A 25,244-nucleotide genomic window follows, 5' to 3' on the forward strand; every position below is an offset into this window, starting at 1 on the left:
GGGAAAATGGTACAGGTAACATATTTCAAATGATGTTTTCGTGCTGAGCTCATCGCAAGTGCAGATGAACCTGGCATGCAGGCCCTGCTCTCCCTGGCCTATGAACAGCGATTTGGATATGGGCAGCGGGAGCCCATCTCCAGATTTTTCCCTCTTTTTTCTGAGCTGCAGACCAACATCCTGGTATCTACATAATTCCCACTGTGCACCCAGAGAGGTTTGGGGTTGAGAGGGCAGAGGGCTGTGGTGATATTTAAAGCTGCCCCCAGCTGCTTGGAGGATGTGGCCATCATTCTTGCATCCTGGCAGCTTGCTGGGTCCGTGCTGTTAACCCAAAGCAAAATAAATAGGCTGCTTATCCCATCCTTCTCCTGCTTGGATCACAACTTTTGATTTTGTCATAAAGCTGCTTGACTTGATTGAGAGAGCTATAATAATGATACTTACTGAGGAGGTTTCATCCAGCAATCTGAAATAGAGGTCCAACGATCCCCATTAATGAGCCTTTTATTGCGCCCATCTGGCTGCTTCACGAGCGTTCCCATTGCTGCTGGCTGAGGCTCGTGCCTTACCTCGATGGCACATCAGTGCACCTCATTTACCCCAGCATGGCCCTGCAGGGCCTTAGACACCAAAAATCTCTGAAGCTTGGGGTCTGCGTGACCTGGGCGCGCGCCTCTGTCTCCTTTTGTGGAGCTCCTTGTGGGAGGGGAGGCAGAGTTACAAAGTGGAAATATTGCCAGGACTTACCCAGGGAAGGACGCTGTGGGTGTTACTGCCATTTGCACAAGCTGGATTAATACCTGCATTTAAAAAAGAAAAGAAAAAAAAATTACGTCGCTGCTGGTAACTCGCAGACATCCTCACTCTCCTTACAAGCTGGCAGAGCCTTCAGCAGCAGCAAGGCTGAGGTTTAACTGGGAGGCTACTATGCTAGATTTTTGAGACCCTGATGAATCTCCTCTGTTTTGTAAACTATCCAGGGCTTTTATGTATTCCTGCTGCTAGTCCTCTCAACTCCCCAGGTACTGCATGCAAGGAAAGTATGTCCTGTTCAGCAAATTTATGTTTATTCCTTTAATCCTCCACCACAGTGGGGTGGCATCTCAGCTCAGTGTGCATCAGCTCACTGGGGACACGGGTGCCACCGCAGCACGGTCTCACACGCCATCAGGGACCGAGTACCCAAAATACAAGTGCGAGGAGTAGTGAGGCGGATGGCGAGCAGAGATGGGTGCTGCTGTGGGCCGGGGGGACACAGCTGTCGGCAGTCGAGCTAATAGACTTGTGAGTGCTGCTGAGATAAAACAGCAAACAAAGAGAAAAAAAGGCAAAGGGAGGCAGGAATGGCTTTTCTTTGCTGCATGTGTTGTTTGACTGGAGGGTGAGGGAGGTGGTGGAGATGGTTTAGGTTCCCCCACAGCACCTTGGGTGCAGCAGGATGGGGGCTGCGAGTGCCCCTGTTCAGCCACGGCAGCTCTGGCAAATGCTGGACCAAATTTTGCATTTCCTCTAGCAGCTCCTGGCCGGGCTGATGCAGCGGCGTGGCATGTCTGTCCGTCTGGGCTATTTTCTGAGCTCATCCCTGTGGCACTGGAGAGTTCCCATGATATCTGGGCGAGGGAACAGCTTTTAGGCTTTCACTATCCTTGGAATTTTGTTGATTATGAGTCATTTGCAAAAAAGCCCAAAACATGTTTGTGCTGCGAGTGATTTTCTGAGAGCAGCCGGCTCCTTAGGCACTGCCACCCTTCCAGCTCTCTTCTCTATTTCTCCTGTGGCTGCCGGGCCTAAACCAAAGCTGGGTGAAGTCCATGGAGAGGGTCCTTGTCCCTGGAGTTTGAATTAGCCTCTTTGCAAAGAAAGCTCTGGGCCGTACTAAGGCATCACGATTGCTGACTGGTGATCGCTGGGATCTTGCACAGGGTCAGGGATCCAGAGCAAATGCTTCGGTAAATGCCTGTTTTCACTCCACTGGTTTTGTTCATGTTTCTTTCCCTGCCCTGTCCTTGGGGCATTGCAGGGTAAACCTAAACTCACACCCTTTGGGATCAGGCTGCTCCCATAGCCCAGGATGCAGCCGGCAGGGAGGATGCCATGGAGCACAGGGTTACACAGAGGCTGTCTAGATACTTCAGCTGTTGATACACATGAAAGCCTTCCAATTCCCCACCGAACCCAGGACACACCGACTATAACGTGCAGCATCTCTCAGATGACCATGCTTCTGGCTGGCATCTTTGCTCAGACGTGCAATGTACCTGCCACCGTGACAGCCTGACGGCCATGTGGCATTATAATAGGATTTGCTCCATGTCTATAAACTGTTATCCTAAATATCATCCCAAATCCTTTGATGCCCAGTGACAACCTGTCTCTTTAAATCTTTTTCCCCCCCTGAATAAAGCGACATGCTCTCAAATCATCGGGAATTCCACGTATCCACCATATAATTGGATTATATTTTATATGTCTCCTAAAATAATGATATAGTTACATCTTATTCTAACAATGAAGCGACTCAGAACAGAGCAGAGACTCACCGTGGCTGTATTATAAATAATGCTGCCAAGCTGGTTGGGATTATCAGCAAAAGAACTTGTTAGCCTCTTGGAGAGCAGATGCTTAATTAGAGCTGGGTGACACAGATGGGTGCCTAATAAGGGGAAAACACCCGTTTTGGTATTCAAAAAGAGCTGGGACCAGTTGGTATAGCTTTTACCACCTTATACTTAACTATTTGCCCAACTACTTCTCTCCTGCTCTCTGGTTAGGAGCCCTAGGTCCAATTCTGTCATCATCTTTGATGATGGATATCAGTTAGGTATTAGGTAAAATGAATGTCAAGCTGAGGTCAGGTTCAGATGCTGCATTTTGTGTTTCCAGAGGCCTGGTGGTGTTTTGGGAATCACTTTCCCAAAGGCCACATGCAAGGGGTTACAGTTGGGGCATGACAGAGTTGAAGAAAAGGGATCCCCGTGGGAATGGAAAGTGAACACATTTGCAGACCAAACGAGAAGGGTGTTTCTTTGATCTGGTTTGGCTTTTACTACAGAGAAGGGCTACAAGAAGCAAAGTTGTAATCTTGCCAAAATTTGAGGTGCTTAGTGACAGAATTGGGGTGTTTACATGGTGGTGGGAGACAGGACTTGTGATGTTTCAGATACATAACCCGTATTTCTGCCTCTTCATGTTCAGTTCGGGTCTCTAGTTTCAGCTTACCTGCAGAGGGTGGAAGAAGGTTCTGGTGTTTAATCCTGGGGCCACTAATGGTTGCACGTCCCTTGGCGAGGCATCCTCACTCGGTTGTGTCCCCAATGAGAGTGAGACTGCTCCCCACTTCTGCTTGCTGGGCAGGAACAGGGCTCAGCGTGGGGGTCCTCCAGCTGGGACATCTGTGGCCGGGTCTGCAGAAGCCCATGGCACTCCCATCAGGCGGGGGGTGGTGGTTGCTCTGCATCTCCAAAAAATGAACTTCTTTTCTTCTGGGATGACTCCAAGTGGAGGTCATCAAAATTCAAGGTTTAGCTATGGAAATGGTGGTCCAATAGCACCTTCCAGGCACGTGCTTGGGATCCTGATGTTTCGGATGTTTTCCCCTAGCCCCGCTCTTTTGGAAGCTCACAGTGGCTTTGTGTGACCATTTGCCCCAGGCAAGCCTCCTAAATTAGATGTCTTAAATAAATGGCAGGAACAAATAACTACAGAGAGAACCTCTCTTCCATGACATCTATCCTGGTTTATGTCAGGAAGCAGCAGATGGGTGAAGCAGACAAATGAAGACTGGTAGGATGGGAGGTGTGAAGTGACAACAGGGTGACAAAGTGTTTTGCAGGAGCAGGCGGCCACTGGCCCAGCCATACTGGGGGAGAACAAGGGTAGCTCTGTCCCAGTCCAAATAGCTGTTTCACACCATTTTGGTCGGGACCTTCTTAGACCAACAAATTGCTCCTTTATTCCATTCTGCTTTGCTTAGAAATAGAGTAAAACTTTCTTCTTCTACAGATGCACACGGTACTAAAATAAATGCTACCTGCAGTAGATGGGGGTAAATTTGTGCTTCAATCCTTCATAAAAGTCTGCATAATCTAGAACATATAATGTCAGCATTTTGGAAAATGTTAGCCTAGGTCTTCCTGCCTTTTATAGAATAACTTGACAAGTCTGATTATCTATGCAAGTGTCTAAATTTTACTCAGACCTTGATTGAGAGGCAAGGAGTGACTTTTGGCTTGCTCTCTAGTGAGCAATCTGGAAATAAAGAAATAAAAACGTCAAAGCACTTTTATCTGTAAGTGTTTCAAAACTAGGGCTTTAGGAATCACAAAAAAAAAAATCAAAACATGTTTTCAGGAGTTTGTAGTACAAATTACCCTATTAAAAAGTACCCTGCTCATAAAAGGAAAAAAAAAAAAAACATAACCGGTTTGAGGGAAGAAGTGAGAAAAGTATTCAGCAGTGAGTGATCTTCACTGAATAAATTTTCTCTGGGCCATTGTAACTGCTGGAACTTATCAAAGAAATGGTTATTTTGATCATAAATGTAGTGGGTGGCGTGATTTTCTTGGCATTTATTTGGCTTTAAGATGAACAAATTTTTCCCGTGGAAAAAAAACAACAACAAACCAGAAAGGTAGATAATTAGTGTGCTAATGGGTAATTTCAAAATAAACGAGCAGAGCTCATACCTTCACTCTGAATGGTATCTGTATTAGCTGAATATATTTTCCCTTTCTGAAAATGAATTTTCCTGCCTAATTCTCACTCTGGTGACACATTCTTCCCAGCGAATCCCGCAGGTGATACCTGACTGGTCACTTTGTCTTTCTGGGTGCTCCTCTGTAGGGTTATTTTGCAGAAGAAAGCACTTGTTAACTACTAGCCAGACTAAGAGAGGATGCTCATTTTGCCCAGATGCCGGTGCTTTACCAGCTTCACGTGCCTTTTGCTGCATTAAATCCACTGAATAAGGTGGCTTTCCCTACCAAAATGATAATATAAAATTGTTGCTTAGTAAATCAGGGGCACTTTGCAAAGTTAGGCTTGGCAGATGAGTTTTGCTTCCTGTGGCCAATGCATGACATAGAGGAAGTTCCGTTTTTATCTCCCTGACAAGCTCCATTATCTTATAGACTTTAGGTCTGGAAAGGCTCATTTCTTTGATGGCCTTCGGACGAGGGTTGCTTTGCATCTGTATTCAGACCCATCTGTTTCTTTGGCAAGCGCCAGAAGATGGAGATTTTTCTATTCATTGTCCAGCTGAAGACCTGTGCTCTGGAGCTGATAGCTTGGGTCCTTCCCAAATACAACCCCCCCAACCAAGGACTGACTCCGCCCGTTGTTATGGACTTGCCTGGCATTGGGAACACAATGGCCCAAATGGGCCTCTTTACTCTGCAAGCTACATGCTGAACTGGCCTTTGGACTTTTGAAAAGCCTCTTTATCTTCAAACAGCCTGATTTCCTCTGTCCCATCGTTGCCCCCCCCACCCCCTCCCACCCCCCATGGCACCTACAAGGACAAGCAGGCGGAAAAAGGGTCATCGACTCCAGCACAGCCCAAGGGCTGGGAGCCTTTATGCTGTTGACTTTTCAGTGTATAAATAGCAGAACAATTGAGTCGGAGTTATTTTTATCTATCGCCCTTAACATTACAAGAGAGTCTGGGAGAACAATAGGGTCTGGGCTCGTTGGAGAAGTGGAAATTTCAGTAGCTCTCTCCCGGCTGACTCTGCTCCGATGGGCTCCTTGGCTCTTTGCATCAGGGTTGTGATGGGAAAAGGGGGACTTTGGGGCAGTGCTGCGTAATGAAAGCTGTAATTGGCGTTAAAATGCCTCCCAAGGTGGTACTGCCGGGCATTAAAAAGAATATTGTCTTTTGCGTGGGAATGATTAATTCTTCGCTATTTATGTTTTTGTTCCTGGATATCTTGGGCGGAGAAAGAATGAAACCTCTGTAGCAAATGCTGAATGCTCTGGCAAATAAGCCCTACCTATTTCCTACATTCACTGGCAGTCCTGAATGCTCAAAACCAGAGATTTTCTTATCAGCCAAAACCCAAATCATGCAAACATTATCACCAAGACACAGGAGACCTGCCTGAGCTGTGTGCACCAGAAACGAATCTGGACCGCCCGGTTCAGGGAGTCACCCATGTAGCAGGACTCCCCTGGGCACACCGCTGAAATTTGGTTTCTCGGAGTCACATCTCGCTCAGCTGGAGGACACCACCTGCACCAGCTCCAGACCCTCCAGCCAGAAAGGAGGATAGATAAACTGCCTTTGAAATGATACAGTCAGGGCCATCCACATTCTCCATAGTCATTTTGTGAGCAGCTTGCTTTCTTGGGATGAGGGAGCCTGAGGTTTGGTTTCCAGCTTGCCTAAGAGGCTGATGCCCACCTCGTGGAAATGCCCTATATTTTGCTGAGTGGAAAACACACAGATGACCCTGAAAGCAGAGATCAGCAACCCAGGGTTATCGCTCCTCATGTGTGCCCAGCAGGTCTGCAGGTCCCCTCCTGCTCCACCCGTCAGTGCGGTGAATCTGCCTGCAATGGTCAGACGTGGCTGCGGGAGGGGTTTTCTACCTCGCTCGCAGAGTAAAGATGGAATTGAACGGAGTCTCCACTTTGGGGTTGAATGCTCAGTATTAGATGCATCTTTACTCCTCTTCCTCTCTGTTGCAAGCCAAATACTGCAAAGCTTAATCCTGATGGGCTCTCACTTTTTGAGATCCTTCTCTGTGGCACTGGTGGGGCTGACTTGCCTCTTGTCCCACTTGTCTCCATGGGAGTCCAGTCCCAGCATCATGTGGGAAGGAGCTGAGTTGCAGCCATGGGGGTGTGTGGAGGAGGAGGACGTAATGCAACAGGCGTGATGCCCTCCAGGGCTGCCAGAGACCAAGCTTTTTCTCCTGGTCTTGCTCCCCGGGCATGGGCTGAGTTCTCCTGCCTGTAATGCAACTGGGAGATTGATGCGTCCCTTCGGCTCAGGGCACAGAGGGAGTGTGATCCTGAACAGGAATCCTGCAGCCCGGGTTGATGTCACATCCACACCGTGCAGTGGGTCAGTTGCCAGTGTCTTGCCTCCCTCCACTTCATACAGTGTCCTCTCCGAGCTCAGACACCAGCCTCGCTGCTTTCACAGCTTGCAGGGAGCTGCAGAGCAGCACCTGGTTCAACGCAAGAGGAAAGACGGGTACTTCGGTGTTGCCTCTCTCTCAGCCTCCCAAGACGCTCCTGCAGGAGCAGCAACCTGAGAGCAACAAGCATGATTTCATATCAGGAGGCTGTAAAACATGAGCTGGGCTTTCTCATGCCATGAAACTGCACTTTTCCCTTTCTTTACAGTTGTCTCGGTGTTGCAATAGCATCTGTGCCAACCAGATTTCTGCTTATGCTTTCAAGGACATTTTAATTTTTATCATCTCTGGGATCCACTGCCAGAACTTCTGCTAATGTTTTTGATTGCCAGATGAGCATCGCCCTGTGCTTTCATTGCTCTCCGAAAATAACATCTTAAACGACATTATGCTGAAGCTGCTCTTCAAAGGCTTCTCAAATGCCACCAAGCCAGTCTTCTCTGAAGCAATTTGGTGATGACATACAACCTGGGCACCTCTGGTGTGCATGCTGTCATGCCCAAAGGGCTGTCCTGGCAGGGTGGATCCCAGCTCCTGGGCTGCTGACGGGGCAAGATCCACCCCGATAGAGGAGTCTTCCCTGATGTGAAGTGTTTGGCCCCATGAGGTGCTCAGCTCTGTACCTGCAAGGGTAAAAGGCTTGGACGTAAGCAGCTGTGGGATTCTGCACTGGAATAGGGGTGTTACCAAGTCCTGTATCTATGTGAGCATGGACATTTCTATAGCGTCCTACATGGATTGCTTTGATGGAGGATGAACTTGGCTCTTGGTGGCCCCTATGTTGGTACTCCTACCTAGCTGCTGGTTTCAAACATCCCAGATGGAGTGAGGGAGGTGATATGGCTTTCCAAGCTGACATTATCGTGTCAGGTTTTGCAACCACAATGGTTAGGTCCCCATGGACCAGAGTAAATGCTGGGGGAGTGTGCTGGTTTTGGCTGAGATAGAGTTAATTTTCTTCAGAGTAGCTGGTATGGGGCTATGTTTTGGATTTGTGCTGGAAACAGCGTTGATGACACAGGGATGTTTTCGCTATTGCTGAGCGGTGCTTACAGAGAGCCAAGGCCTTTAATGCCTCTCACCGCACCCCACCAGCGAGCAGGCTGGGGGTGCACAAGGAGCTGGGAGGGGACACAGCTGGGACAGCTGACCCTGACTGACTAGGGGATATTAGGTTGGATTTTCTGCTGACTCCATATGTAACAACATGATTTCTGTAGCTCCAGCATAGGTCTTGCACCTGATTAGGGGATATTCCAGACCATATGACATCATGCTCAGCATAGAAAGCTGGGGGAAGGAGGAGGAAGGGGAGACATTCGTAGTGATGGCGTTCATCTTCCCAAGTAACGGTTACACGTGCTGGAGCCCTGCTTTGCTGGAGATGGCTGACCACCTGCCTGCCCATGGGAAGCAGTGAATGAATTCCTTGTTTTGCTTTGCTTGCGTGTGTGGCTTTTGCTTTACCTATAAAACCGTCTTCATCTCAACCCACAAGTTTTCTCACTTCTACTCTTCTGATTCTCTCCCCCATCCCACTGCAGGGAGAGAGACCAAGCAGCTGTGTGGGGCTGAGCTACTGTCTGGGCTTAAACCATGACAGGGAGCAGCAGCACTTTTGTGCTGGTGCAGGTGGGATGCCCAGAGCAGGGAGATCCCAGGAGCTGTGGTTGCGCCAGGACACCTTCCCCAGCCCTAGCACATGGGGCTGGGTGCCCAGGAGGACTGTCCATACATCCCTGCTCCCTCCTGATCAAGTCTGCGACTTCCCTTTTAATAGACTCCCTCATTCAGAAACATTATTACAAGCATTTGCGCAGACCTTAGGTTAACTTGCAAGGAGGGTCCTGGCAGAGCAGAGGTCTGGAGAGATGCAAAGTTAACGTATAATCAAACCGACAAGATCAAGTGAACTGCATACACTTTCCCTTGCATCCTTCTCTGCAGTAGTTCTGAGATTTAATTACTGACTCTAAAGCACCTTAAGATTTTCAGGTGGAAACTACTACATAGAGGAAGGGGAGAGTACAAAAGCAGCCTACATAATTAAGTGCTGCTTGTTTAATTTAATTTTCTCCTTCATTTGATCCTCTCCTAGAATCTTGAAAGTAACAGTCTCTAATACCAGCTGGGTCCTTTTACACTCGTGTTACATTCACATGATGATCACAACAGCAGCAGAAAACAATAGTTCAGGGAGATCTGTCTGATGCTGTCTGTGAGAGACGGGGTCTGTGTGAGGATGCTGGTGGCTGTATGCCACGATGGCGTCATGGTGAAGATGCCCACTCTGGTTCTGAAGGGACATTCACCTTTTGAAGTAAGACTCACGAGGGATGCAGCCTCGTAGCTGCAAAACTGGGCTTTTGGAAGCTATCCGGAATTTCACATACTAGTGCACTAAAAGGGTTTGCCAATAAAATACGATAAATAATTTGCATTTGGTAATCCAGATGAGAGCTGTAAAGAGAAAATACAAATGGGTTAAGCTGTAAATTACTGCTGTTCCTCACTTCCCCCTCTCCCTATTCCCTTGGAAATTAGCCAGTTGCTCTCTGGAATCACTAATTCTTACAAGCTGCCCGTGCCAGTCTAGCATCAGAAAAAGGAGGAGGTTTATTTAGTATTTGTTTCTTTGTTTAACTGTCCTTTCTTTCCAAATATTTTTAAATGAAAAATTTTTATGAAAATTCCAAGAGACAGGAGGATTCCTTGCATGGCACCTCTTTTACAGCCCCAAGCCCACCTGTATAGAGAAATGAGAGCGTTCTAGACTGGGCTATCGTGATTATTTGTGAGCAACCATCACGGTACAAGACAAGGGAGCTGGGGCAATGCCTGGGTTCTTACAAGCCTGCTCTTGATAGCGTTTCTGAAATGCATTAAGACACCATATAATCCACCTGGTACCTGGGCCATCTGGTCCTCTCCAGAGTGGCACTGTCAACTCTGGCAGGGGTAGGGAGTTTCATTTTGGTTCAGGAGAGATTTATATGACCTGAGTTTTGTGTTTTCAGTCGTATATCCTGAAGAAGAGGTGTAATTTTGAAATAAATGTGCATGCTGCTGCGTTGAGTAGACATGCCTGCACGCTGGGTTTTACAATACCAGTCTAAAGTCAGCAAGGTGGCCAGGATCAGGGGTGGTACATGAGAGGCAGTGGAAGGTTGGAAATGTTCTGAATATTTGTCAGTCCCATTTTTGCACCTCTCTGGGTATGGTGATTTTTGATGGGAAGAGAACTGGAAGTAACCAAGTACCAGGAAAGCATCTCTTCCCATTTCCCACTGGAATTAAAAATACCAGAACTCAGACGACAGAGGCGGTTCTGGAGGGATCTCCCTGGGTGTGAATCCTTCGAGGCTTCCTATCTCATCCCTCTTAGGGCTAGAGTGATTTGAATACATGAAAGTTATCATATATTGGTTCCTCAGGGGTATGAGACCATTAGAGTTGAATGCAGGGAATTAGTATTAATTAAGAGTAATAAGAGAGAAGAATGGGCTGAAGAAAGGCAGGGAAGAGGTTGGATTTTCTGCTGACTCCATATGTAACAACACGATTTCTGTAGCTCCAGCATAGGTCTTGCACCTGAACTGCATCTCCAGCTGTGGCTCATCTGACAAACTTAAGAATCATCATACCTTCCCTGGGTCAGACCTGTGGACGGTGAAGCCAACCAGGTTCCTTCTGTCCATTTTGTGCATTCCAGCTAAATATTGCTTCCCAAATGTCACAATGGATGCATCAATGTTAAATAAGATTAAGCAACACTTTCTTTCATACAGCATGGTTATTGGTTCAGATTCAAGGATATTGGAAGTCGCTGGGATGCTTTGGCTTCAGGTTTTGGTTTGCTTAAGAGGAGACCATGCACATGGGGATGGGCTTCAAAATGCTCTTCGTCGTCACCCATCTCATTGTCTCCAAGGCAGGTTTCAAGCTGGTGGTCCCCACCACAAACGCTACGGGGACGGGGAGACAGGGGCTCAGGGCTTCCCCAAAACTGCGCTGGGGGCTGGAGAAATGCTGCCTGGCAGAGATAGGAAAGCTTGTTCTTTCAGGCTGTACACCCTGAAGCTTAATGTCATGTTTAGCTGATCACAAAAAGCCTCAGAGGAGAGACTTGTGCGGCTGCAAACATTCCCCATCAGATGGCTCAGCGTTGCATAGGGCCAAACTTATTAGTGCAGCTACAGAGAGGCACGTTATGTCCCTGTGATCATTTCTGAGAAGATGTAAAGTGATTCTGACGGTGGGTTTTTCCTCCTTCCTCCTCTCTTTCCCTTTTATTTTTTTCTTTTCCCTTTTGCAGTGAAATGCAGAGATCTGGGACCGCATCCATATGGAATTGAAACGTGCTGGGGGTTGGAGGGGAGGGGGAGCGGGTCCTGCTCAAAGCCCAAACCTGTGCTGGCAGCTCCAGGCTGGCACAGAGCAGTGCCCGCTCCCCGGCTGGCAAAGCTCCCCTCTGCCGTGCCCACCCTCCTAGGAGCTAAGGAGGATCACGCTTTCCCCCCACCACCACCCCCCGCCTCCCATTTCCCTGTATCTATTTGTGCTTTTTTTTTTTAAAGCTGAGATCCACAGGATGAGAAAATGGCTCTTCTCTCCTTTTTTCCTCCTTCTCCTTTTCTCGACTCACTGAGCCAGCTGGGGCAATGCCACAATTCAAGGCGTCTCGAGACAGAATCCAGCTCGCTGCCTTGTGATCTGCATGTCAAGGTGAAACTGCAATAAGATAATAATGTCAGTATCCCCAGAAGGCAGGCGGTAAAAGATACTAATTGCATTTCACTGAAGGCTTCAGAAACACTCAGCAGCTGGAAAGCTGAGGAGAATTTTGATGCTATTCTTATAAGGGAAGATTTTTTTTTCCCCTTACACTGTTTGTAAATCTATTACAGAACATGGGGAGTGGAAGCGGGGGAAGGGAATGTATAAAACCAGTTAAAGGCTTAATGTTTCCCATTATATTTTGTGAGCTGTAGGTGGTCTAGAGCTTATAAAAATGTAGCACATTCCCTTGTAATCAACCATAATAATTTATTATTATTATTTATTATGATTTGCTGTTATTTTGCACACATAAAGGCCCCTGCCAAGGCACTGAGAGCTCCGCACAAATAGTTAACATTTATTATAGCAGTAGTAATGTTTAAAAATATTAACTAAATAAAATAAAAATACCAGCTCTAAAGAGCTGAGGACAGCTTTGTTATTGGAAAATAAATGCAGGAAGGCAAATATCTTGCAGAATGGCTGATACTGATTTGAATAGAAACATGCCTGGTGAGGGGGGAAACACATTTTCAATTCTTGGAAAAATGCAGGGGGCTTGGCTTGGAGATGTGTCTCCAGGGGCCAGTTCTGCACCCAGTGCTTTGCCCAGCAGAAACGGGAACCCCCTTGCTGGCCAGGGTAATGCCTGGTAGCACGGGCACGTATCTGCTGCCCATGCTTGGGCTCAGAGATGCGTTAGCTGGTTGCATTGAAGGACTCTCCTTGGAGAGTGTGTTTATTTAGCCCCAGGTGGTTGCGCTCCTTTCCTGGCTGTTTGCACCACTGTGCTTTAATTGCTGCGGTGGTCTTCTCCAGGGCAGCCGGAGCCCAAGTCTAGGGTCCTTGGTTAGTGTTTCCCAACTTCTTTCCCATCCCTTGCCTTTGTTCTGTCCCAAATCTTTTATCCCAGGGAGGAAGGAAAAGTCTTTAGCCTCCACTTCATGGACTGTAAGTGGATGGTTCCTCACCAGGGCATTGCAAGTCAGTCAGTAGTGGGGAAATATTACTGCCCTTTCTGCAACCTGGGCTGAAGGGGAGGTTATGGGAATGCTGCGTGAAGGGCAGAATGCTGCTGTGGGTGAGGAACCATCTGAGACCCAACAGGAGAAAAAATGATGCTGAAGTTTTAACAGCAGGATGCAATAGGGATGTGTACAGGACCTGGTACTACACAGTATATTTGTTCATGAGCTGGGAAAAAAAAAGGTGAACAGATGAATAGCAAAATTTGCAAGTGCCTGAGATATCTTTGGGTTAGTCAAGAAAAGAGGTGGAAGACCTCACAAGGGTTTTCTTCTGATAAAGCTGGAAGGCTGGGCAGTGTGCTGGTGAGCAGAGAGGCTAAAACGCAAAGCATGCTGCACATGGGAAGGAGCACTGGGAGCATGTTGAGGTCTAAATTAGCTGTAACCATTTAGGAAGAGGAGAGCAGCATCAACAGGGGCATCTGTGTGCAAATCTCTACTCTCCGTGTAGAGTCGCCACCAGATAAGCAAAGAAAATTTGAGGAAGAATGGGATTAAAAATATTGCTGAGAGTATTATAATGCCAGCACATAAATCAGTGCGATGGTCTTGCCTGGAATAGTGTGTTCATTTCTAGTCAATCTGTCTCAAAAAGATACAGCAGGAATAGAAGGGGTCAAGAGATAGGCAACAAAAATTATTGGAGACACTGAAAGACTTCCAGATGAGGAGAGACTGAAGGATGAGGGGGAACATTTATTTTGAAGATGAGATAAATATGAGGGGATATGATCCATGCACATAAAAAAGGAGGTAGTAAATGGCACAGAGAAGGTAAATCAGGTGCTGGTAGTCACCCTCTCTTGTGAGACAGAAACCAGGGAGCACCTGATGGGACTGAACGGCAGCGAGTTGAACATTGTCCACAGGACATATATTTTCCATGCTATTAACTGTCAGACTAGCCTGCAGCACTGCTGCGAGCGAGGCTTAACAGGACTCAGGGAGGCCTGAAAGGGGACCTGGGTACCCAGAGCATCGCAGCTCCACGAGAGGACAGAAGACCATGGGGGATACAAACACCTCAGCCCATCTCCCCCAGTAGGATTTTGCAGCATTTCCCTCATTATTCTGGCACCCCAGAGCTGTAGCTACATTAAGGGGGGAGGGCACAAAGGCATTCCCCCTCCTCAGGGCACCTCCACCTCACTGGGGTGAGGGGCATCTGCCTGGCAGTGCTGGTGTTATTTGGGGTACATTGATGCTGCAGAAGAGCTTGGTTGGTCTGGAGGAGGTGCTCACTGTTAGCGGCGGTGGGGACACAGTGGGACAGGGGTACACGTACCCTGCAGCGCTGCATCTCCAACCCACGTGAAGCCACTCAGCACCAGGGTTCCTGCCACACCAGCTGGTGAATGATGTGGCTGTGAAACCCACTGAGCAGGTCTCTGCTTGAGGATGAGGAGGGACGGAGGCTGCGTGCCGGTGCAACAGCAGGCGGCTGCACGCTTCCAATGACAGATGCAAAGCGAGAGGGTTAATGGGGCTGGTGGACCGCGTTACTGTGGTTATCTGATCTCCTCTTTGTCCTGACAGCTCTCCCCAGGTCCCTTTCGGGGCTGCCCTGGGGATGCGCTGGTGTGACTCAGCCACACACCCACGCTCCCACCCCACCCGCTGCTGCTACGGGAGGTTCAAAGGCCGGGCGTAAACTGGTCTGAATCAAAACGCTTGGCTGTGACCTTCTTTTCTGTGCCGGGGATTATGACGATTGGTTTAATTCTGCACCATCAGATAAGGGTCCGCTCCTGCCCAGGCATGCAGGTGGAGCCCAAAGGAATCAGAGGGATGCTGAGCGAGCATAACGCTCCCCAGGTACCCCGTCCATTTGCGGCGTTAGATCTACCTCGTGAAACTAGAGTGGCTGAACTAGGGCACAATGATGTGCTATAAATAGGCTGCACTATGGATGTATGTGTAGGTGTGTGTGTATGTACACACACGTACACAGACGGTACAAAATCCTGATGTGTTGGCTCAACGTGGGAGCTGCGGGATTGTTCATCATGGGGCATCAAAGCCCCTTCCTGCGACACCCTGAGCAATGTGACTAGCAGCTCTCACGCGGGGTTTTTTTGTCCTTTCATCATCTCCCCAGGGGCAGAATTGTGTGCAGTGGAGCATCTTGTTTTGGTAGGGGTTAGGTCTTTTTTTTAAAAAAAAAACCAACATGTTTTAAATATGCTGGTTGCTATGTGTTTCTGTCAGAGAAAGCCAGGTCAGGGATGCGTGCTGAGCATCTGAAGCAGAAGTGGTGGGTTTTGCAGTGAGTCTCAGTTTCTGGTTTGCTCTAGGTTTGGCCTCCCCCAAGTTGTTTCCCACGCAGATGAGCTCTGTTTTCAGTGCAAGGAGTTCTGCTCCAGAGGAAAAAAATTGTCAAACCCTGGGTAGTCTTTGAGTTTTCTTCCTAGGAGACCGCTGTCAATAAGGGCCACAATTGGGTTCATCTCATAGCTGTACAGAATGGCAGTGTGGGAAGCAGAGGTGTAGGGAGGGGAGGACTGATGGAGGTATGCGGAGGTGCAGGGCCACGCTCTCGGAAGCTCTAAAGCTTGTGTGCACAGCTATATCATGGTGCTGTAGAGCAGAGGGGATGTGGCAAAGTCTTGGTAACCACAACAATGTCAGGGTCTGAACCAAGGGGGAGAAAGCCCAAACACGGGGCCGACAGAAGAGGCTGCCAAATTGTGATGCTCCTTGAAAACAAGTCTCAGCAAAGACCCCAGGTCAGTCCAGTGCCCTGAACTGGGTGGGACCTTCGGTCCTTGGAAATGCTCTGATGCTCAGAGCTGAAAATACTTTCATCTGTCTTGCTGAAGGTCAGTTCACCCGTTCTTCATCCCCAGCTCATGCAAACACGCAGGCATTTGGGCAGCAGCAGTGTGATCCCGTGGGAAGACTGCCTGCCTCTGCATTTTGTGCATGAACTGATGCCCTCCAATGATCCTCAGTGCTGGGCAAAGCCATGGAAGGGATGAGGCAGGGAGCAAGGAGTCTGGCCAGAGAGGTTGTGTTCCCACAGCTGCATATTCAGGCCTCTGATAAATGACATTTCATAAAACAACGTGTAAAGATAGTGAAAACCTGCCAGACCTCTGGGGCTCAGGTTTTTGAGGTAGAATAGTTCAGTAGAGCTCCTTTGGTCCACCCAAAGAACAAAAAGTATAGGCTCTGGAGAGGATTCCCATACAGGGTCCTTGCCCAGAAGGCATCTGCACTGAAAACATTCTTTGTAGACTCATTCTGGGCTGGGCCTAATAGCCCTTTTTGACTCCTTAGTCTGCATCCATCTGCCTTGACTTAGCAACTTGGCCATTAAGGGTGAGCTAGTTATTGTAGACTGCCTTTTAGTCATTGGGAGGAACAGGGCCATTCATCCCAATCTGAGATAACCCAAAATGATTACTCTGGAGGGATTCTTATTTCTCTTGATTTTAAAGGGAGCTTTAAAGTCCAGGTTGAAATTAAGCACCTAACTTTCAAAGCTTATAACATGAATCTCACTCTGAAGGTAAACACCATTTAGATGTTTATCCAGCGTGCAGTTCATTGCAAAATCCCTGCAGGAAAATGGTCATTAGAGAGTCAGACATTGCATTCATTTCAGTAGGGGAAAATTACAGAGATCATAAGCTGCTAGCAAGACTACAAAGGATGTATCTCACTGAAACGTTCAGGGTCTCATTGGCTGTGTCTTATTTGACCAAGTGTGACCAGAGAGTGCTTGGCACCCATGCTGTCCTTGACCGAGGAGCAGCCTCCAGCCAAGCTGCCCGTATATCCCATCTACACCTGAGAGTCAGCCCTGGAGATGTGTCCAGGAAAACCCCACACCTGGGATTTCAGTTATAGCTCATGACATGCATGGTCAGATTTTCAAAGGTATTTATTCGCCTGAAGTTGCAAAAGGCCATTCATTGTATAAGCTTTGGAGGAATTTGCAGAAGTACCTCAGCTATCTGATTTTGGAACCTAACTTAGGGAGGTTGTAACCTTGTGTAGGAACCCAGTTACAGCTTTAAGTACCTTTGGGAATTTTCTGCTGAACATCATTGTCCTAGTAAAAAGGTTAGAATTTGGTTTAACAGTAGAGGGGGTCTTCTGTGGTCTGAATTACAGCAAATTTACTTACAGTTTTCTTTATCGGAAAGTTCAGGAGAAGGAATTAACCCACCAGGGAGTGCTGTTTAATTTCTAAGGAACCATTTTCTTGTCCTGATATAAATTTGATTGTAATGATAGGTAATTGTGGCAATAGTATAACAATGATAAATCGTTGTGGAAATAGCAGTATTTTCAGTGCAACTTTGTGAAAATCCTTCAGAATGTAAACTAAATTAAACCAGAAAACCAGCTAATATGGGCTTAGTTTTTTATGCTGTGTTTGGTTCACTTTTTATTCAATGAAGACTAAGATAAAAGAGGAGAGGTGCTGATTCTGAATTGTGGCTGATCTCAGTATTTGGCCTCATCCTTCTCTTTCATTAAGGTCATTATAATCCACTTTGAGATTGTATAGAGTTCTTAAAATGTCAGAAGTTGCCTTTTCCACGTACCGCAGATCCAGAACTGGGCAAGAAAGGGTTGCTAAGGGCTGGGTGTGTTGAGACTTCACAGATGTGAGCCTTACCTGTGGTCTGTTCTTTACCAAAAAGTGGTAGTACTGTCATGTTAGACCCCCAAACCCACACATTTTTTAAATCTAGAGCGTTTGGATCCCTGGTTTTCATCCTCCTTTTCCTCTAGGAGGGTCCCGGTTCTTTCTGTCTGATTTGGATCTTGTGCATCCCAAGACTTGGGCCACAGATATCAGCACATTTTATTTAGACCAAGTGAATACTTCACCTACCCCTTTCTTTTTACCTAGGGCTTTGCAGCATCGTTTCCACCAACTGATCCCCTTGCTGTGCTCTGAGAACATTGCTATCGTCTTTATTTAAATTTCACACTGGTCTAAATGTCGAAGGCTAAGTTCTGGCATGCAGAATCGAATGGATATTCACATTTTTAAATTAGCAGACAGTGGAAATGAATGAATGGCTCTTCCCTAGGGAAATATTCTGGTTCTCCTCAGTACAACAGCCTTGAAAACTGGGCTGCTGCTGGTAATAAGACAACCTTAGCTGGGGCCTCTGAAGCACAGGAAGACTGGAGGTTGCATCAGCAGCTCAGCAGTGTTTACCAGGGCAGGAGGAATAAGCTCAGCGTCTAATTCCCCCGGGAGCACGGCACGCTGATGTTTGCAGTCAGTCCAAATCTCGTCTCCGAAGGAAACAATGCAAAAAGCCAAACCTCTCTCTGACTCTCACCCCTTGATTTCTCTTTTGCAGTGGGCTATTCCTATTTTCTACATCAGAAAACAGAGCATTTAAAGAGTGTGTTGAACAGCATGGCCTTAGCTCCCCTTCTCAGACCTGCTCCTGTGCTGGTGTGGGCACAGGCACACACGTACAAAACACAACACCTAGATGATTACTTGAGTAGGGATTTTTTTTTCCCTGCTCTGCTTAACATGGCTGTTTCAGTGGCAGCTGGCCAAGCTGGAAAGCAGATCAGCAAAAGGGGGCATGTAAATTTAGGTATGGACTTTGTCAGCCTGTGCAGATAGTTGGCCAGGTCCCTTCTGCAAACATTGTGCTCTGTGGTGTTAAATGTCATTGTTCTTGTGTCACAGCTCTTGGTGGGATGCTGTGCCTTAGGGATGTGGCCCCATTGCCTCTCAAGTGTGTGGTGTCCTCTACTGTGCATCCTCCAGGGCAGCCCGGTAAAATAAGAAGGTCAAGGAGAGACAGTGCAGATCACACAAGTGGGAAACCTCTATTAGAGATTTTAGGGGGCTCTGGCTTAGAAAGGAAAACTGGGAAAACGTGACTTTTTGGAGAGGGGATGGGATATCCAAGGCATGAGAAGTTGTCAGGGAATTATCTGATGAACCCATTTGATGGGATTAAATAAAAAGTGAAAAATAAATGCTTTTCTCTATGTTTCTTTGTCACTATTGCTAAAATATTGAAGTTTAAACAAGGAGGCTTTTAATGGAGGGTTGTCTCACAGGGTGTATTGTATTCACTGGAGTTTGCTCTCTCCTTGGCTAATTATATATATTTATCCATCTTATTGAAAGCTTCTCCAGGGCAAAGAGATGCTGGTTTATTTCTTTATTTAATAAAGGAAATGCATAGCAGAGAGAGATCTGTTAAATATCAAGGCAGTTCAGTCTCTGATACTCCAGCTCCTGGTAGGGGGCTGGAAGGGGACCTTTCAGAGGGGTCGATAGGAGCAAGGAACTCCCACCTCCACGTGGCGTGGCTGCAGGCAGGAGGTGGGGAAAGCCAGGGCAGGAGATCTTGTCAGCAGTTTGGGCTGAGACTTTCTTGAGGATCTTGTGGGGATCCTCTGTTTCCTTAAGATCCATTGAAGAGTCAAGTCCAGCCCCGTTCCCACCCATTCATTGCCTGGGCTAGGTGATCACACTGTAGCTGTTATGTCCTCTCCCCTTGATCCCCCCAACTCCTCTTCGTGTGTTCAGGTTTCATGAAACATCCCATCTCCCCCTAAAACAGTGCAATGCCTCAGCATCTGCAGCATCTTCGGGCAAAGAGCTCCACAGCGCAACTACCTAGTACATGCAGAACGAGCTCCTTCTGCTGCTTCTGCACTTGCCATCTGCAAGCTCCATTTGAAACCCCTTAGTAGAGGAAGAGACTCTGAGCAATCCCTCTTCAGGCAAAGTCTCTCCTTACTTGCAGGCTCTCCAGTCTCCCCAGCTAGCGCCTGTCCAGGCTTGCAGTGGTTATCCCTGTACTCGGTGATGTGGCTGTCCATACCCCAGGGACAGAAAGATGGACCCGTGGCTCAGTGAGCAGATCCCATCATCCAGCAAACACTGCCTTGCGTGCCGGGCTGCATTTGGTCACGGGGAGCCGAGGTATAGGATCTTCTGTACGTGAGCAGATGTGCCTCTGTAGTGCCGGAGGAGGTACGTCGGGGCTGTGCAAGGCTGTGCTCCCAATCTCAGGGCCCTCAGAGCACCCAGAGCACCCACAGATCTCACCCAGCAGCAGCCTCAGCTCCCTTCTGTTCGATTAAGGCATTTCAGACAATGACCTGCTGTACTAAATGTGCCGGCTTCTAATTAGTGCCTATTTTAATCATGGAGAAGTTGTAATACTGGGAGAAAAATCATGCCACTGTATAGACAGGGACTGGCCTGGGCAGTAAACCGTGTGACATGCAAAGGTGTCATTACAGCCTGCCAGGGAACAGCGCTCATTTTCCTGCCAGGAAGGGTTGTTTCTCTGCTTGCAGCCATCAAACTCCTGAATCCCGGGAAATGGCACAAATATGGGGGGTTATTTTCTTTCTTATCAATTTTGTTTTGGAGCTTGGTGAAAAATGTGAGATCTTTATTTGAAGCTGCTGCTAGACAGCTATATGCTGGCTCCTTTGACTTATTTATATCCTAATGATGCCGCTTTATTTATTTCTTTTTTTGCTTAGCTACCCAGTTGAGCGCCGTATGTTTTCTTCTGCAGGAAGATGAGCTCTCAGGAGTATCTTCTGCTTTATGGCTTTGTGCAGATTCTGTGGCTTTGGGTTGTCACTTGCTGTCACATATGTATTTGCTTTTTGAATCAAAGGGGATATGGTCTTCATACCTGGAGCCTTTATTTGGGAATAACTGCCTTAGATCAGCTGAAGGGTTGCATTTCTCTTTGGATTTACGTTCTGGACTTGCAACAACTACCTGTGACATCACAGCTGGTGTTATGAGCACACAGGGATAACGTCGTACGGGTGATTACTGCTGCAGCTCCAGTCTTGCACACCATTATCTATTCCCCCTCTCGTCTCTCTCTTTTTCATCTTGGCCAGGCACACTTAAGGGGTGCTTAGTCTTTAAGCATCACCTTCATCTCACATGAGAAGCAGGCGAGCGAGGCATTGCAAAGTGAGAAAGCTGGATTTTAGTGGAAGACCCTAAATGAAGTAAATAAAATTTTGGCAGTTGCTTCTGTGTAGAAGCTGACATAGACTCCTGGGTTATGGCACCCGGAGCTGGGCTTCTCTATCCAAATTTAGATAGCTTCAGCTGAACTATTCATCCAGATTCCTCGTATAGCTGACAGGCAGTGCTAGTGCACGATTCATCTCATCCTAAGGTGCATGTCAGAAAATAGGTCAGATGGATTGTGCTTTAAAAGCGCTCATTTTCCTAAAGGCGGTTGTGCTGATGAGCACAGACGTAGATACTTCTGTATGTCTGGAGTAGGGGGAGGCAGAATCTGCCCTTGGAAACCAGCAGCGTTGCCACATGGAAAAGGATGCTGATATAATTCCTGCTGTTTTCCCAAGGTAGCATCACTCTCCCACACTCACTCTCCCCCAGTCTTGTTGGAGCTTAGTGTCAGTAACAAGCCCCATCCAGGGGCCAGTCTTGTCTGCACACTGGGTAAAGAAAATCAGCAACGGGGCATTGTCAGCACACTGAGCTGATGGCGTGTAGTACCTGCCATGCTGACCTGTGTCCCCAGCACCCCCTGAGTTTGGGGCCTGACGGCAAACTGCAGAGAAACTGTTAATAGCAAATTCCTGCAAAGGCGAGTGGTGGGAGCAGCCTGGTCCTGGTTCCCGAGCATAGCTCAGGTTATGGCTCTTGCTGCCCCTCTTGCCTCCTGGATAAGCAAACTATTTTTTCAATGTCTTTCAGAGGAGTGTAACTAGGAGTTGTAAACATTACCTTGCACCCTGCTCTCCCCCTGCTAATAAGTGGCCTTGCTGCATGGGAGTGCTGGGGAACCCTCCGAAGAGAGAAGGGGCAGAAAAACCTCTCTTAGGGGAGATTTCAGTGTTAAAACACAGCCCTGCATGGTCCTTTCTCAGCAGTTGGAGATGTAAGGTGAAAGGGCAGTGTGTGCAGTGCACTCCGCTTAGGAAATGTACTTATTTTTAATGATAATATTTAGAAATTAGATTGCCATCTGATTAGGGCAGGACCTAGCCCTCTCTGTGCAGCAGTTATCATATTGTTGGCCATAAGGGGTAATAAATAACACTGGGACATGATCATAATGCCGGAGATTGAGCGTAGGATGTAAGAGGAGGTATGCAGCATTTTCAATAGGAATCCTTCCTGCCGGTGACCGCGTTGAAGTGGTGTTTGTGTGCACTGGGCAGATGTCCAGAGCTGCTGCATGATGTACCAGAGCCAAAAGTTGGTCATCGGTGGGTCCAGTGAGACCTCATGGCAGCCACCATGTCCCTGAGTTACCGGTGCTCCGCAGGGGGAAGTTCACACATAGGAAACACGATAAGTTACTGAAAATAATGTTCCACTATGCTGTCCAAAAAACTGGTGTCAAGCTGTCTGCAGTTTGTGGCTGTAGGGGTAAATGAGGCTGCTGCCCCAGGTCAGCAGCAGAAGTCCTCCCTCCTGGGCACAGGAGAGCAGGAGAAGTACTAACCCACCGGCTAAGCAAAGCCTTCAAACCATCTGCGGCTGTTTCCAAACCACAGCCAAATTTTGGATGTGCTCCCTTCCTTCTGCCAGGTGCCTGCAAATAAATACATACATCTAAACTGGTATGCGCATAGAGTAACACCCGGCTGCAGGAGTGCTGCAGCCTGTGCATGCACGTGCCGCCCGTAGCCAGAGTCTTTGGCTGCTGGAGATTTTTGCAGCCAAGCTGTAAAGAGCTAAAAAGACAGGAATTTGGGGAGACAAGGAAAAGATGGAGGGCACTGCAGCCTGATGGAAACCCCGACAGCACCTTAACCCCGTCAGCACAGGCTGGCATCACCCTAACGATCCACTTCGTTGATGGGAAGTGGCAAGCAAAGGCGATGCTTTTAACAGCACTGGATTATGGAAGGGGCAGGCAGCTGAAGGTGACGGGCTATTGTCTGAAAGATGAAATTTATTACAGGGCACCATACAAAGCCTAAATTAGGCTATCCAGGAAAAGCAAAAAAAAAGCCCTTGGTGTGTGTTATATGTATGCAGAGCTTGTCATATCGAGTAATGTAGTGCAATAAGGCTGAACCAGGCAGTAATGGGCTGCGTGGCTGCTTTTTTGCTTCTCTCTCTGTGTTTTGTTGTTGTTGTTGTTGTTGCAGTGGGACCTTAATGGGGTTCTTTAAACAGATGCTTGAGGAGTCGTACTTCAGAGACCAGCGATTAAAAAAAAAAAAAAAAAAAGGAAAGAAAAAAAAGAGAGGAAAAAAATGTTGAAAGCACAAGATTGGCAGAAATCATTTTTCAAAAGAAAAGAGCTTGGGGGTGGGGACGAGCTGGGAGAAGACTGTCAGGCTGTGGAAAAGTTTAATAAATTCCATGTCACTCTAAAGACCGTCGTGTGCAGAGTTGCCCAAGGCCAATAAAACCCGATAAACCTCTGATAGGCTGGCTCCGCTGCACTGGCACACATTATTGCTTTGATACTTTACACAAAAATAGGGTGCCTTTTTTGTTGTTTTTGATATGGTAAGAGGCCTTGCAGTGTGCTGTTCTTTATAAGATATATATATAAAATCCATGATAAAAACACCAAAGGATTTAAGTGTGTAGCTGTCATCGGTTACTATTTAACTGAGCGAAACATGTTAAAAGCAGCAACAATACAATATAGCAGTGAACGCATGAAAGCTCAGGCAATCTTCCTCCCACATTTAAGAGAAAGTGCTTTTTAAAACTGTAATCTTGATAGGATTTGTGGGGAGGGGGAAAGGGGAAGATGGAGAAAGCAGGGAGAAACGTCTTTTATTTTTGTTTAACTTCAGCGAGTCATTTGCCTGATGTGGCAAACCTTGGAGTATTTGCTTAATTTTCCTCCCAGGAATGGCTCGGCTGAACTAATGTGTTCAGGGCTGTGACCTGTCTGGTTCTCACTGCGGCATGGGGGGTCTCACGTACCAATGGAGGGTGTAGCACCTACCAGCTTGGGGAACAGCAGCAATCTCTTGTGCTCGTACCGTTGGGTGATTTGCCTGAGCTCTCCGAGCCTTTATTTCCCTCTGTGGTCCTTGTCCTAGAAGCACGGGTATGATTTTCAGGGCACGTTGCACAGTGCACCCTTCCCAGTGCAAGCATGTGGTTAATGTATTCAAAAGGACCTTGGCTGTCGGAGCGATGGGAAATCTGGTGGCTCCTCCTTGCTGGGAATCCTGCCAGTGTTTTCACCAGTTTTGGTGCTGTTTCAGGTCCTTGCCCGTGATCCCCGAGCACCAGCTTTGAAATGACCTGGGAACTGCCGCTAAAAATGGGGCAAAGCTGCTGCTGCTCCTGGCAGGCTCTGCGGACACCCAGCTCCTGCCTAAGGCTGGCAAACGATCCCAGCCTGGCCTGGAGCTGAGCCCCATCTGCCTTGGCATGTCTCTGAACTCCGGCAAAACTCAAGGATACGGGGTGGGCAGGGCAGCGTGGAGCCGTGGCGGTGGGGAAGACCTGGCCCCAGGGAGGGCTCTCCATGCCAATTTTCCAAGACCTTTTTCTTGTCCTGGAGAAGAGGCGGACTGCAGGAGCTGGGGAGCAGCCAGGTCCCCGTGGTCCCGCAGCACAGGCAGCCCTGAGCTCTGCGGGGTCTCTGTTTCTCTATTTATTACCCAGTTTCTCCATTTGCTGCTGTTTGTTGTGCTGGTGCCTAGAAGGCAATCAGGTCATGATTCAAGCATGCTCAGTGCCAAACAGATTTATGGCATTGTTTTTAATAGTTGTCTCTCTAAAGACCTGAAAGTCGGAATCATCAGCTGGAAAAAGTGCAGGAGACTGCAGAGAGCTGGGACTGGCCAGACAGGGGATGGGGCTTCCCTCTAGCCCTGTGTTTGAATTTCCATGTAACTTTTCCACATAGTCATCTCTTGGGCAAGCTGAAGTTTTCCAGGTTCGGGTGTCTGTACAGAGCTGAATAGTTGGAATATTTGGGCAAAATCAGTTTGGCCAGCTGCAACAGCCTGGCCTTACTGAAAGCAGTATAAGAAACCCTTTTTTTTTTATTGTTATGTGAGAAGTACTTGCAGGGCGTTATTTCCAAAAGAGGAAATTTGGCCTGGGAAGAGCCATCATTGAGCAGTGCTTCTCGTTGTTCTGAAATAAACTGGGTTTGAATCGGCTAAGTTATGAACCTTTGATAATCATATGCTTAGCATAGTTAATACATTTTTCTTCTAGACTGCCGGCTGTTTTCAATAGTTTTCTCGCTCGTCTAGACACACATTTCAGAGGGAAAAACACAACTCCAGAAAAATCCTCTTCTTCCCTCGGTGCCATAGCTGGCAGGAAGATGCTTACTTCCAG

Source organism: Haliaeetus albicilla, chromosome 12 (assembly GCF_947461875.1).
Source record: "Haliaeetus albicilla chromosome 12, bHalAlb1.1, whole genome shotgun sequence".
Taxonomy (NCBI): Eukaryota; Metazoa; Chordata; class Aves; order Accipitriformes; family Accipitridae; genus Haliaeetus; species Haliaeetus albicilla.